The sequence below is a fragment of the Paramormyrops kingsleyae genome, chromosome 16 (assembly GCF_048594095.1).
Source record: "Paramormyrops kingsleyae isolate MSU_618 chromosome 16, PKINGS_0.4, whole genome shotgun sequence".
In the NCBI taxonomy this organism is placed as follows: domain Eukaryota; kingdom Metazoa; phylum Chordata; class Actinopteri; order Osteoglossiformes; family Mormyridae; genus Paramormyrops; species Paramormyrops kingsleyae.
This window is the reverse complement of record NC_132812.1, coordinates 19,611,448-19,627,660: the sequence shown is the minus strand read 5'-3', so window position 1 is coordinate 19,627,660 and position 16,213 is coordinate 19,611,448. Positions and strand designations below refer to the sequence as shown.

Sequence of the window (16,213 nt, the reverse complement as noted above, 5' to 3'; positions counted from 1 at the left end):
ACCAGGGTACTCCAGCATTAGCCTATATACCAGGGCCGCCCCGGCATTATATACACTATATACCAGGGCCGCCCCGGCATTATATACATTATATACCAGGGCCACCCCGGCATTATATACACTATATACCAGGGCCACCCCGGCATTATATACACTATATACCAGGGCCACCCCGGCATTATATACACTATATACCAGGGCCACCCCGGCATTATATACACTATATACCAGGGCCACCCCGGCATTATATACACTATATACCAGGGCCGTCCCGGCATTATATACATTATATACCAGGGCCGTCCCGACATTATATACATTATATACCAGGGCCGCCCCGGCATTATATACACTATATACCAGGGCCGCCCCGGCATTATATACACTATATACCAGGGCCGTCCCGGCATTTTATACATTATATACCAGGGCCGCCCCGGCATTATATACACTATATACCAGGGCCGTCCCGGCATTATATACATTATATACCAGGGCCGTCCCGACATTATATACATTATATACCAGGGCCGCCCCGGCATTATATACACTATATACCAGGGCCGCCCCGGCATTATATACGTTATATACCAGGGCCGCCCCGGCATTATATACGTTATATACCAGGGCCGCCCCGGCATTATATACGTTATATACCAGGGCCGCCCCGGCATTATATACGTTATATACCAGGGCCGCCCCGGCATTTTATACATTATATACCAGGGCCACCCCGGCATTATATACACTATATACCAGGGCCGCCCTGGAATTTTATACATTATCTACCAGGGCCGTCCCGGCATTTTATACATTATATACCAGGGCCACCCCGGCATTATATACACTATATACCAGGGCCGTCCCGGCATTATATACACTATATAAAACTTTGTTTTTATTATTAAGGTTATTTCATTGTTATTTTATTGCTGTGAAGCACTTTGGTTCAACTTAGGTTGCTGTAAAGTGCTATATAAATAAACGTTGATTGATTGATTGATTGACTATATACCAGGGCCGCCCTGGAATTTTATACATTATCTACCAGGGCCGCCCCGGCATTATATACGTTATATACCAGGGCTGCCCTGGCATTATATAGCCTATATACCAGAGGTGCCCAACCCACCCGTTGATCTCAGCATGCCGGAGTGACAAAATAAAGGAAGGAGTCACATGAACTGCTACAGTAAGTGGTCATAATAGCTCCATTATGGGGCGGCTCATGCATAAGTCCCACACTTTTGATATTTTGCTCGTGGTGGCAAAAAATACTGTGTGTTGCTCTGAAACCTTCCGTAAGTATTATACTGGTTTGACATATAGGTTCAAGGCCAGCAATGGCGTTTAGTTCTTCCAACCATTCAGTGGCTGCTCTTTCTCCAAAAATATCCCACTCATGGCACAATGAAACGCTTGACCGCAAGATGTCTGTGATTTGTCAGAAATGCTTTGTGTCTGTTTTGCAAGGGGAAGAGTGGACCCAAGCCTTGCCAAGAAAATACTCACCCAAACCCTTCATTACAGCAAACCAGCTCTTGAGCCTTTAGGCTTCTGTTGGCATGAGCCATACATCAAGACTCATCTGCTTGTTCAGAATAGGGTGATGGATGACTCATCAGACCATATGTCTTTCTGCATTGCTCAGTAAATCACTGCCTGTATTCTCTGCATTATATTACTTGCAAAAGTCTCTTTTTATCTGTAATAAGTGGCTTAGGACTTGAAGCCCATGCATAGTGTCTTTCTTTGTGAACTTCCTGAAGGGCTGCAGTTGATGAAACAGCCTTCTCATGCCTTACAACGACATTTGTAGTCAACTAATGTAGTGTCATGTATTTGAATCAGCACGCGGTGAGGAAACCACGGTGACCATTAGCCTGAGTGGTGCTGATCGCCCCCTGCTGGTGCACAGTGAGCTCTCTGTGAGTCATTGTGTAACATTTGGGAAATGTATTATACTGAATACCAGAGTCCTGCAGAATAACAGTGTTGGTCTAGATCCTTGTACATGGTGCTTGTAAGATAGAAAGTAAGCTCAACTAAGATGAACATATTTAGAGCCTCACAAAGGGAAAGCAAACAAAACACTACGCTTTTGTTTAATCGGCCTTTTAGTGAATTAATTGGTCTTGTAACTTGGTTTTAAATATAAACATAATGATAGAAGAAAGGGAAAAATGTCAGTTGTGAAATATGGCAAAGCAAAGACAAACCACGGGAAGCTTTGGTTATAAAGAGAAAAGAGAGTCGAAGAGGAAAAAAAAACAGAAAAAAAACTTCTGGAAGGCTGGGAACTGAGACAGGGCCAATGGAAATGAGCTGGACCATTGGGACACTGGGCCATGTCAGCAGGATCCATTCTTTTAAACTCATTGCAACCCGAATGCTTGGATTCTTTTTATGATCTGTCAATTTAGGGCCAGATGAGAGAGAAGCAGAATTTGTAGCTGAAGAAGGCTATTTTACTTACAAACATTTATTTAATACAGGCTAGGTACAATACTCAGTAGCTATGAATATAAAATCAAAACATGTGGGATAATGGATAAACAAAATTATAAAGGCAACATGAAACACTCCATACAGAAACACAGCAAACAGCTCATGGGGTGGTCACATGAAATTTAACAGTGACAAAATTGATTTACTGACTCCTAAACAACTTGCTGGTCAAAATTCATCAGTGTCTCTGCACATTGAGCTAGAGGGGAAATCTAATAGGGGTGGGGTTTGTGGCAGAAGTGGATTTCTAAGCTTCATTTGCATGGTCCACTTTGCAACATATGTTCACGTAAATTATTTATAGTAAAAACTCTGCACGCTATACTGGCAAGTGAGACTCTCCACAGAAACGCATGTGGAAAATAATAGTGAGGTAAAATAATAATAAAATCTAAGAAAATTTACACCAGTGTTTTCTGCTTTTATGAATCATTAATAAAATATATTTTATGATTTTGGATTTATATTGGTTGTAATTAGATTTATTTTCTGATGTAAAAATAAATGGGAGCCACTGTAAGTAATAATTATGTGCATACAGATAATATCCAGATTTAACTTTTAAAGTTTGGGAATGTATGTCTAATTAGAGCCAGCTCATATAAGCTCTGACTGCAATTCGGTGTATGGAATTCCTGTGATATTTCATCGCTAACACATCAGCAATAGGAAATAGAGGGAGGTGAAGAGAAAGCTGGGCATCAATATTCACTCAAACGAATTGGAGATGGTCTGACAGATAAAAGACAATTCCAAGAGAATTTAGTGATTTCTCAAAAGCAGACGTGACTGCAGTCAGAAGAAGAAAGTCATTCCTTACACTGACAAAGGGCTCTTTCAGAAGTATGAAAAATATAAACATTATTTAATTTACACTTCAGACAGTTCCTGTTGAATTATTCTTGGTAACTAACTACTATATTATTTGTGCCTCCTCAAGTAAAATGTTAGCCTATTTTCTTTAATCAAAAAGAAAACTTATGATTGCCTGCCGCTATCATCAGTATATAATTTATGCACTTTGTGTACAAAAGTATTTGATAGGTCTTATTCAAATTTTGTATACATTCCATGGATCAAGAGACACATTTCACTAAAAACAATAACTGAAAAAATCTTAGATGGATTTTTTGTTATTTTAACTTTGCATACACATTGTATGGTGAAGATCTCAACAAAATTGAAACAGCCTTGCATAGTGTTATGAAAGAAAAATAGTTGCAGACACTTGATCATGTTAGCACAATAACTTAAAAAGAGTTTGATGGATTTTTAATAGATTAAAAGTTTTGCAGACACATTGTACGGTGATGATTTGGAAACAAATTATTATTATTATTTTTTTAATAATTTAGATAAAATTAAAGCAACACCACTTAGTGGCATCAAATGGAAGGGGGACCTTAGGCGACAATTGACCTTATGAAGATGATTTTGAATGATGACCTCATAAAAACATGATATGGATGATTTACACCTGATTTCATTTTGAGGCAAACTGCATGAAAATTGCAGCAGCACCAGCGCTAGACACCTGCAGAACATTTTGTGAACATTGTAATTCTACAAGTCTTTCATGGAGCTTTTTTTTCAAAGCTCCCAGAAACATTGCATTGGTGATGATCTAGGGCTTATTCCCTTCTTGATAATTGTGAGATCGCTATGAATTCATTGTTTTTTTTTTGTTTTTAGCTGTTGATCATATTTTATATTTAATGCATAAATTTGTGCATAATTGAGTTAAGCAGCAAACACAGGGCATGGGTTCCTGTCAGGGACACTGCAACTGCGAGCTTCACATTCTCTCTAGACATGAAAGAGACGCACTGCATTTCTGTGTATTCTGTCATATTACCATGACGTGGTGACGGCCACGACCCATGTAGCAAATCTCGGGGGCTGTTCCGGGATCTCTCCACATCAGTAACGTTATGCGGAGCAGATTTAGTAATAACAGAGCCAAGGAGCTGTAGCGGTAACCTCACGCGGCTGAGAAGAAAGGGGCCGGCCAGGGGCGTCGCGGAAAGGAAATCAGGAGACATAATTTTCAGCGCTGCGAGTCGCGCTGCAGCTTTCAGACACAGCATGCCCACAGTGTTCATAGTGGTCAGTCTGGGAATGAAAACATGGCCAGTAAGGAGGCCCGAACAATGCAAGAACTGAGTGGACAGGTGAAGACTATTTGATGGATCAGCAGTGATCAATCATGCAGGCAACTTGCCTAGATATTACACACAAGACATAGAGCCCACAGTCGCAGGCCACTGTGACTTTCCTCTCTTTGCCAAGTCAACCTGCCACCCTCAGTAACAGTAGGAGATATAGGTGTCCAAAGTGTAGCTCTTGTTTTGCCTGTTTCTGTATGTGTGTGTGGGGAGGGGGGGGGGGGGGGGTGGGGGACTGCATGAAAAAGAAATCAACAAGGAAACAGGACCCAGTCTTTGCCAGGGGACAACCAGAGACCAGCAAGCAGTTACAGTCCCAAATGGTCAGTCCCCTCTTCAGCAGTCCTCAAAACCCGGCCAGGAGGCAGGTTTCCAGAAAGCTCCAGGCTCAGTACCATGACTGGGGGAAAGATGGCTCTCGCTGGGAAGCAAACTAATTTAAAATGTTTTACTAGTGGGTATGTAGTCGCTGCTGTATCTGATTTGGGCTCACAGATTGAGAAGGGAGATGTGTATACAGAATCAGACAATGAAACCCCTTCAAGGAGCCCTCAGCTCTCGGAGACACTTTGACAGCTCTGCTGCCAGAGGGCAAGCAGTCCTGTATAATGGATGAGTGGAATTAACCATCCCGGTAATAAATTTCCAATTCACTCTGGACATCAAAGAGAACCGCTGTGTTTCTCTGTTAATTCATTATTTTCCTGTATTTCTCAGGGTGCTTCATATTGACACAGCGTCATGACGACCGTGGGACGTGGAACAAGACAAATCGCACCGAAATTGAACCAGCGTCACTTAGTGGTGCCACATGAAAGGACAGCCACAGATGCGGAGCGGGTGAACCTGATTGCATTGAGACAAGTCACAGAAAGCTGGGCTTCTAATGAAGATTTTTTTGAGAGGTGGGGGCTGTGTGCAGGAGGGTGAGAGAGTGCAGAGGGTGGGGGGCGGGGCAAGGACTAGATAGGGAGGGGTGTCGGTGGCATACGGGGAAAACACTGCGGTCGTTCTTACAGCATCTGTGGTTAAGCAGCATTCCTGGAGCTCCTGGGGTTGAGGGCCTTGATGAAGAGCATGATGGTGATATGACTGCTCTGCCGGCCACAGGGCTGGAACCCCATCTATAGTGTCCCCTGCCTTGTGCTTATTTCTCATTGGACAGGCTCATTGTTGTCCTACACTGGACAAGTGGCTACAGAAGATGGATTACTCAAAGAAGTCATCAGCCCAGTTTGGGTTTGTCAGTCTTTTCCAATGGTGATTCTAGACCGTTTCACTTGGGGGGGGGGGACTGGGGCCAGTTGTTCTGTTAGGGGGGCCAGATGAATTTGACCTTAATGTCCTCCAAGCATTACTTACAGTATATTGCCAGCATTAAGAAGCAGAAGACAATTTTGAAAACTGATGCTTTGCAGTTACAATTTACGCTTTTTACAAATATGTAACTCCGATTTCTTGTTCAGACTTGCTTCCACAAGCTTAATAACTTTTTTTCAGGCATTAACTTTGTTTTTCACCCACTGAAGTTATTGCCCATAGGTGTGCATGTGTGAGTGAATGGTGTGTGAGTATGTGTGTGCGCCCTGCGATGGGCTGCCCCCCCCGTCCTGGGTTGTTCCCCACTTTGTGCCCATAGCTTCTGGGATAGGCTCTGGACCCCCTGCGACCCAAAAGGATAAGCAGGTTGGAAGATGGATGGAAGTTTCCCTGCATGCATACCAGATTTTTACAATGAAAGGATAATTTAATATAATAATTCTGAACTGAATCATTGTGGAAAATGATGAAGCCAAACAACAAGTAATTCTGCTCAGTGTTCCTGCTTGAGAAGCTCCTAAATGTTATTGCTTCACTATAAATAGAATTTCTTTGGTTATTCAGCAACTCAAATTAATTAATCGCTTGCTTGATAAATTAAAAATGGCAGCGTAAGTATGCAAAACTAAAAATATAAATATTGAACATCTTAGTATTTAGAGACATTTCACAATAAATAAAACAAACAATCTTTGAATAAAAATAGTAATAATCATGAAATATATTGTTATTATATTTCTAAAAATTTTACTGCTTTTGTTCTACATTATGTAGAACATTTTATTCAGCTTATTATTGTATCAATTTTTGACATTACACAATACCTGAGAGTAGTGAGAATTACAGGCAGTGTAGAGATCTGGGAAACAGCCAGATAATAACATAAAAGGCTCTCAGGGAGATTAAGGGAAATGATACAAAGCATCCTTATTCTTATAGCGACCACTATAATGCATTATGAAGGTATCTGTAGTGCATTATAGATGAGCGCTTGATTCAAACTCACAAAGTATTATAATCAACACTATAATGCCTTATGACTGTCAACAGAAGATGCTGTAATGCTTTATTAATTCTTATACCGACCATTATAATTCATCATGATCTATAGTGCATTATAGATGACAGCTTCACAGAGCATTCATAAGTCATAATAAACATGGCTATAATGTGTAATGTCTTTTTATAAATATTTAAAGCCATGTTTCTAATACTTTATGAATGCATTATAACACATTATGAAGTATGCATGATGCATAATGCTGACTGCTTCAAGCAAAATATTGACAGCATTAAGTAAAGTCTTACCAGTTTAACTATCCTCTAACCACTTATTCTTCCCAGTGTCACAGAAGCACTCATCCCAGCATAGGGAACAAGGCTGGGATGCACCTTTACCAGAGCATGTTTATTATTATTATTATTATTATTATTATTATTATTATTAGTGTTATTGTTGTTGTTGCTGTTGTTGTTACATCTGATGTGCTATTTTTAGCAGCCACCAGTGGGATTGTCACTAAAACCTTTCTCTTCCATGATGTAAGGCTCTGCTCTTTCCATTTTGTAATGAAACTGTCTTCGTCTGGCCCTTTCTGTGCATGCTGACTTCATTTCCAAGCAGCACACTAGCAATCACTCCTCCAGACTAACAAAAACCCTTTATAAAATGAGAAATCCCCCTTATTGAATTACATGTTGTACACTGACTCAGCTGAAGCAGATAGTATTAAGTGTGTCCTAATGGGACTCCCAGCTTTTAATGGAATTGTGATAAATCTTTAATCTAACAACTTTTAACTTTTTTCTCAGTATTTAAACAGAGAAAAAGCAACCAACTGCTTTAACTTACAGTACTGATAAAATACTGGCTTAGCTTGGAAAATAGCTGTGTAAGTGGAGCAGTGAGCCCATTGTTCAGCGTCTCTTTGAACCCCTTGAAGGCTTTATCTTGATGGTCCCCAGTGGGATTAAACAGTCCCTACAGAAGACATATGTTTATTCTTCTATAAACTATTGCTTTGAAGTATATTTTATAATTAATGCTTAATTCACAAATCCCAAGTTCATTCAGACACGCATACACACACGCACACACACACACACACACGTGCAAATAATAATAATAATAATAACCTAAAGGAACAACAAAATTCATAAAAAGAGAAATTTTTGGTTTATTTTTACTGTTGAATGCATTACATAATATTCTCGTCATAAATTGTCCAGAGCAGCATAATAGAGTACCATTTGCGCACTGAGCACAGAAAGCCCCTGTTCCTCCTGCCCCTGTTGTATCAGAAAGCCCCAGTTCCTCCTGCCCCTGTTGTATCAGAAAGCCCCTGTTCCTCCTGCCCCTGCTGTATCAGAAAGCCCCTGTTCCTCCTGCCCCTGTTGTATCAGAAAGCCCCTGTTCCTCCTGCCCCTGCTGTATCAGAAAGCCCCTGTTCCTCCTGCCCCTGTTGTATCAGAAAGCCCCAGTTCCTCCTGCCCCTGCTGTATCAGAAAGCCCCTGTTCCTCCTGCCCCTGATGTATAAGAAAGCCCCAGTTCCTACTGCCCCTGCTGTATCAGAAAGCCCCTGTTCCTCCTGCCCCTGTTGTATCAGAAAGCCCCTGTTCCTCCTGCCCCTGCTGTATCAGAAAGCCCCTGTTCCTCCTGCCCCTGTTGTATCAGAAACATTGACACCTGACACATTCCCTTGCATATCAGTATGTTGGAACCTTCTTATTTTTTTATGCATTTTTTCCCTGCAAATAAAAGTATTTCTGCTATGAAATCACCCTCATCTCATGTTAACAAATTTTACTGGGCATACAGTGGGTTTAAAAGCCGAATAGGTTACAATTTGCAAACTGATTGCACTTTCTAAAATTTTAGTTACATAATCTTCTAAGCAAATCAGTAGTAAATTTTGGCACCTTCAATGAAAGCATAGGAATTTGTGCAAAACTAGACCATGTTTTTTTCCTGCCTCCCCTAAATTTTAGTGAGTGTAGTCTTTGTGTGCGTGTGAAGCAAGAACTCTAAGTGAATCTTCTAAGTGAATTACCCAGACAGCCCTGTCATCCCTCCCCATATCTAATCCCTACTCCTTCCACACTGCCAACCTCTACAACCTGTAGAATCACTGGATGGATCAGCTGGAAGTGTAAAAGCCAATACATGTGTTATTGCTGGAATGATTTGAATCCTAATTGTGATGTGTCACAGTGAAACTATATTAATTTATTACAGATTCCACTTACCTGCTGATTTGCACAATTTTCCCCCACCAATTAGGTGGTTATACGTTGTGTAGGTCTTAAGGTCCATGTATTAAAATATCATTTATAATATGTATTTTCTTTATATTAAATTTATTACTTTCTCATTTGCAATATGACCAATGCTTTCCACGACTTTACGGTAACAGCTGTAATAGACACACTAATGCAGGGGTGTCAAACTCCAGTCCTGGGGGGCCAGAGCCCTGCACATTTTTTGGTTTACCCTCATTTAACACACCTGATTTAACTGCTTCTGCTAATTACCACACAGCTCTTTAGCTGAATCATTTGTGGTGGAACAGGGAAAGAACTAAGCTACACCGGGCTCCGTAGTTGGAGGATATATAAAATGTATATGTATAATGTGTTCATATATATAATGTACTACGTCCCAAACTTATAAACTTAAACACTATCAGTTAAACAAAAGTTGTTATATAGTCATTTTAACGCTGGAAGTAAACGTATGTTTCTTCTACCATATATTTCTTATAACGCGGACACGAAATGACGATAATGCGTTTCCTGAATGGCCCCATCACCCTCACCCACCCATGTATTCCTCCCAAACCTCCCCAACCTCAAACTGTAGCCCCCTACAGTAGGCTTGGGCTGTTTCTCATTTTACATACCACCATAATACTTCTCACAATATTGCACCATTACCATAATACTATTATAATACTAATAAAATACTGTTACCTTAATAATAATAATATCCTACACACTCTTCACACCTCTTCAAAATCCTAACTTGAATTATATTCGCCCATGATAATTTCATGAAGTTCCTCATGATAAATTTTGCTAGCAATAGAATTTTCTGAGCAGGGGCTGGTGATAACATATTTTATTTTAGAATAGAATATTCAGAAAATCTACACGCCCCACACTTTGAGAACCACTGCCTTGTACAATGTTACTGTGAAGTTTGGAAAAAGTTCCATGGAATAAAATGTTCATGATGGCTGATCCAAGATGGCTGATGCACCCTTTCCCCCCCTATACTGCCACCTAGTGCTGCTGAATCGACTTTGGGATGATTTTTCCCATGTGTATCAGGTGTATATTTTCAGCTATAGCTCCTCTTCCATATAATGTTTTTGTGAAGTGGTATTAGGATCCATGAAAGATCAATTAGATTACATAGAGTAATAAGATCAAATTGAGTTACCCTGTTCACAAGGTCCAGCATCTTCTGCAAATATATTCCTCCCCTTGCGTCTACTAAGCAGCATTGCTTCAATTTGAACACTTCTAGATCCATATTAAAGGTCTTAAAAATGTTTTTTAAAAGGTCTATCAAATACTTTTTGAGTTACTTTGCTCACAAGAGCAATCTTATGTAGCTTCCCTTTCCTTTCTTTGCTGCTAGAGTGCTGCTGTTTTTTGGGGGGAACTTTGTCTGAAAATGAAATCAGGTGAATATCTTAATCCATACAATGTTATTTCGTTTGTTCTTTGTGATGCAGTAATAATCATCTGCAGTCATCTTTCCATTGCTGCTAATAAGCAGTGTTGCTTCAATTTTCTGTAATTTATCTCAAAATTTTATCATTTCCAATTGTACACTCTTACAATATGTCTGTAAAATTTGAAAAAGATCATTCAAACACTCAAAATGAAATCAGTTGTAAATGTTTATCCATGTCATGTTTTTGGGAAGTGGAAATAAGATCCATCAAACAGTTTCTGAGTTGTCACGTTCACCAGGTCCAGCGCCTCCTGAGGTCTCGCTTCTCTTTGCTACCACACACATTGCTTCAATTTTGATGTGATTTGAATATTTGATCAGTTCCAGATCTTCGACATACCATTACCATAATGCAACTAATCCATCAAATAGATTTTGCATCCATAATGCAACTAATCCATCAAATAGATTTTGAGTTATCACACTAATCAAGTGTCTCAAACTGCCATTTAATTTGATATAACTTCTAATTAAATTAATTCCAAATAAAAATTAGATCCTAGAAGAAATATTTGGGAAAGTCAATCAGTGTTTGGGTTTCACCACTGACTGCCTGTCATACTAGTGCAAGCCTTGTGATAATGTAGCATCTCTACAATTGGGTAGGCAACGTTTTCATGTGATGGACTGTAGCACATTTCAGTTGGACTCAGACACAGCACACATCTAGTATGATTTCTAACCAGGCCACAGTGTGGAACACGAAAACGATGTTAATTATGTGACTGGCATACACAAGTGCACATGTACAATATACATGAACTGGACCCAGACGGGATCAGGTAGGCTGTACAGATATGAAAGTGACAGACATTTAACAAACATTATGGCAGAGGTGTAGTGTTTGCTGGAAATTTGTTCTCACAAGAGTACCCAGAAATAACTTGATGCAACGCACAAAATTTCAGAAATATTTGATAGAATACGGGAGTATCTTCTACGTGCAGCACAATTAAATTAAAATTGCTGTGTTGCATATTCGATTAATGTTTATGGGGACCGTCTGTCATTGCACCCAAAACGACTTCAAATAAGCCAGAAAATAAGGACATTAATCACGAACTCCATTCTGCTGTGCAATAGCCCTTTCCTTCCTCAGTCTTCTTCAACACAAAAAATTGCATAGTGATGATGAAAGTGTACTCAAGGCCAGAACGTTAAGCACAAAATAAGTGCAGACAAGCAGGGGTATGGGGGCGAGGGGCGGACAATCATTCTCGGGCTTGGTACAAGTCAACCGGGCTGAGTGTGAGTACGCCCTTAGACTGCAAGATCATTTTGTTTACTGAGAGTTTGAGGGGTTCCCTGTTCTCTGTTTCCGCTTGTATGATCCCGTTCTGTTTCTAGACTCTGTGTTTGCCTTGCCCCCTGACCGTTGTTTGCACCTTGCCTGATCTACGCCTGACTCTATGATCATTGATTTTTGGATCTGAATTCCGTTTTGCCAGCACTGGTTTTGACCTTGGATTGCCTGACTTCGATTTTGCCTGACTTATTAAAGTCTCCGGTCTCTACGTATCCACTTCTGAGTTCTGATTTCCCTGCAACCCACAACAAGCATCCATTTATTATTTATTTGTACTATTTAGAGTTCAGCAATGCAATATGAAGTGATAAACTGTACAGTGAGAGTACTGAACACTAGATTGGCTGAAACCATGAATACATATTTTCACAGCTCATTGGAAGAGAATGAACAATTTGGATTTTCTGCAGGCCTAGCACCACATTTCCGAAACTGCAGGTTAGTATCTGAATTGTTGCCAAGGAGATTCATACAAGACAGCAGAAATGCAAATGGTTTACCACAGTTTAAGCTGTGATTGTTCCATCTTAAAATAGCTTATTTAGTAATTTTTGAGTCTGACAGAATGAAATTTAGCACCCATTTCCATTGCATTGCAAGAGATTAAAAGAGAAATACTTTGGGTGACAGAAGGGGGGCACAGATGATATGATAAAGCATCTGTGGTGGGAGTTTTTTTCTCTTCCTTGGAGGGGGGGAGAGGGGGGAATCTCAGCCGGCATAGTTATCTGTCATGGCTTGAAGCGTCCATAGCAGAACAAACTTCTGGTGATACTCAGCAGGACAACTTAAAAAGTTTAGAAGGCAAAGCTTAAATATACAATTTGTGACCAACAAATTCTTAACAAATGGCCTTTCATCCCTACTGTACATAGATATTAGGTTTATTAAAAATCACTTGCCCAGATTCTGTCTTTATGCCTGTTGTTTTATAAGTTTAAAGTTTATCCAAAACATAAACTCAAATGGCATGCATGACACCATAAAAGAAAGTATATTTGAACATGTCAAATATAAATTAATTAGATAATGTGAAATAATTATGCAAAAGAATTTGTATACTCGTACAATGTGCCTGGTAGTCTGATGGCATTCCTTAAAAACTGGTTTCAAATTGTATTTTGTTCATTTCTGTGTGAATACTCATATTTCCTGAGTGAAGGATGCTGGCCAAATGAGAGTCTATGCAAGGGGGTGGAGTCTATGCCAGTCGGGAAAAGAGATGACTTCTCGTGCTTAGATATGTCGTGTTTTAAGTGTTTTACCTGACTAGTTTACAGGTATTGTGCACGGATTTAGCAGTTGTTTGTTTTGGCTAGTTATTTGAATGCAGTTGCTTACCGTCAAGACTCAGTGAATCAATGATGCTGTTAGGTTATGTAATGGAATTTCACACCCTAAAGGTGTGGAGTGCCCATCCTTTTTTACAATGACAGCTACTTTTACAAGGAAAATACTGAATCATGTCAGTATATTTTGCCACCAATGATACAAATTATTATCTATTAATCATGTCGTGACCAGATCATGCGTTGCGCTGTTTTTTAGATTTTTTTCCCCCTGAGCTACGAAGTGCTGCTTCAGTATGTTTGTCTCTCCCAAAAGACACCAGCTGCCATAGACTCACACATACTGGTAATTGGCATTTGGACTAACATGACTTATCTTTACAGCACTGTTTATAACTGAAATTCATTTATTTAAAAGTTAAGGTCCTTATTACCTTTCATTTTATTTTTTTTGTTATGTTGTCCAATTGGAAAACAATAATAAAATACTTGCTAGTATCGCTATTAGACCCTTTGGCTTCCAGAAGTATTTTTTGATTGCCTGGCATATGAATGATCACTGCTGGATGTCAATTTCAGGCGCTGCTGGAGACACAATTCAAAATCAATCAAACAGAAATGCATCAGAATGTGGTCATTCACTCAGTTACCTTAACACCTTTGATGCATCTGCAAATAACAGTGACACTCACATCCACCTGCTGCCCGTGCTTCATGTTATTTTGTCTGTAACTGTTTAATACCAGCATCGGAGGAAAAACATTGTATAGATATCTTTCACCATGGAAGAAAAATTGGGCTTCCTGGACCGCGAATACTAATGTTCAGATATTCTCCCTTTGTCAGAATGCTTTAATTTGTCACCAAATGACACACTGACCGAATGTTGAGGAAATGATCCAACTTGTTTTATTTATTAACTCATATTTCACAATTACATAAATGACACGAAAAACAATATGTATGTAGTGCTTGTCTAAGAGCAGCTGGAAAACTAGTCCCAATAAGGAAGTCAAAACTAGCTCATGAGAGTTTTATTTACACAAAAATATTCTGAGGGCAGAAGGAAAAATGATAGAGCAGGCAGGACCAACCAATCAGCTGTCTTGGTCCCACCTCCTTTAGTTGCTTGGACCCATCTCCTCTACAATCTGATTGGTTATCTCTCTGAACCATTTCTCCTTCTGCCCTCAGAACATTTTTGTGTAAATAAAAGTCCCATGAGCTCTAAACCAGAGTCTTTGAACCATGCATTCTTACGTAAAAGTGTTTACAGGTTCGCCCAAAGCCTCCGTACCTATTCCTTTCACAGATGCAGAAAGGGTCACCAAAGCTAAAAGAAAGATTCAGGTGAGAAATGACAACTGGGGCTGCTCACTATGAATAATTTCTTCCCCCTTGTCTGTGATGAAGTACACTAGCTGGAACAAATTGTGGAAAGGTGTTCAAAAGCTGATGAATGATCAGTAAAGCCTTTGCTAGAATTAAATTCAAAGAGATCAAGATGGGTACAGTGTATCCACATGTAGGAGTCTGGTTCTCCAGGGTCCGCTGACTTGCTGCAGGCTTTGAGCTGTCAATTTAATAGTGATTGCTACACCTTTCAAAGGCCTACTTCAGAGTGGAATAAAAACATATTTAAACCTAATAATGGTATCAAAGGTGTACAAGTGAAGCATTCTAATTATATATTTATATAGTTTGTGTTGTTGCGAACGTGCAAAAAAAAAAACCTTAATTTCCCCATATTATCTTATCTAAACCATTTGAATATAGTAATGTCTTATTGTTTTTATGCTTTTCCTGTTCTCATAGGAAACCAAATGACACGTTTACATTAGAAATTATGTTGGTTTATGTTGTTATGAGGTTTTCATTGATCATTTGCTGGCATTGATCTCAAGGCTGAAGATTTACGCTTTCCAGGGCGTCGTCGTTTAGTCAGCTTTGGCTTTTTATATCAATAATGGATCATCAAAAATTAAGGATTGTGCTGTTAGTCTGGTCACAAAAATACTGCTGCTTTGCAAAGAAAAAAATAATCAGTACAAAAAATTTTGCTCTTCAAATGTAATGTAATTAAATTAAATCACCCCCCTATTTTTTTACTCAGGAAGAGTAGAATTCTAATTCCACTTCCTCTCTTTCTGTGTGCGTGTGTCTCTCATAATGTGATAAAAGCCTGTTATTTTGACATTGTGGGAACTATTTTTCTGGTCCCCACAAAGATCTGTGAATGCAATCAAAAAAATCTAAAAATACCAAATGTCTTGTATCTTGTTTGGTTACTTATGGTTAAGGTTGTCAAGTTAGGATTAGGGTTTTCCCCATAGAAATTAATAGAAATTAAAGATATAATTACAAACCTATCCTACTTTCTCACGACAAAATTCAGCATCACAAGTTTGCAAATGAAGGTCTAAGCAAACCTGATGCCTAACCTAAGGAGCGATGAAGTTAAAATAGAACTTTTGGCCGCAGTGTGCAACAGTATGTTTGGAGAAAAATGGATGCAGAATTTCATGAAAAAGAAAACCTCTCCAACTGTTAAGCACGGGGGTGGATCAACTGTGCTTTGGGTTTGTGTTGCAGCCAGTGGCACTGGGAACATTGCAATGGTAGAGGGAAGAATGGATTCAGTTAAATACCAGCAAACTCTAAAAGCAAACCACATCATCTGTAGAAAATGCTTCAAATGGAAATGGAATAGAGGACTCCTTCTACTGCAAGATAATGATCCTAAACACACCTCAAAATCTACAATGAAAAGACTTTGCCCCTCATGGTCCCTGACCTAAACATCACTGAATATCTACAGTATGTATATACCTCAAAAGAGCATGCGCAGTGCATGCAAGATGGCCCAGGAATCTCACAGAGCTA

At 39.5% G+C, this 16,213-nt stretch overlaps 1 protein-coding gene across 6 annotated transcripts in view; it reads left to right on the top strand.

Moving 5' to 3' along the window:
• The window catches only part of LOC111834117 (SLIT and NTRK-like protein 6), a 56,374-nt gene that overhangs the window by 17,241 nt on the left and 22,920 nt on the right, over positions 1 to 16,213 (top strand). Inside the window, exon 2 of one of the 6 annotated variants that reach the window (XM_072700700.1) lies at positions 5,391 to 5,578. The exons of the other annotated variants lie outside the window; for them this stretch is intronic. The gene's annotated coding sequence lies outside the window, so the exon portion shown is untranslated. The remainder of the gene's footprint in view (positions 1 to 5,390; positions 5,579 to 16,213) is intronic. 6 annotated transcript variants of the gene reach the window in all.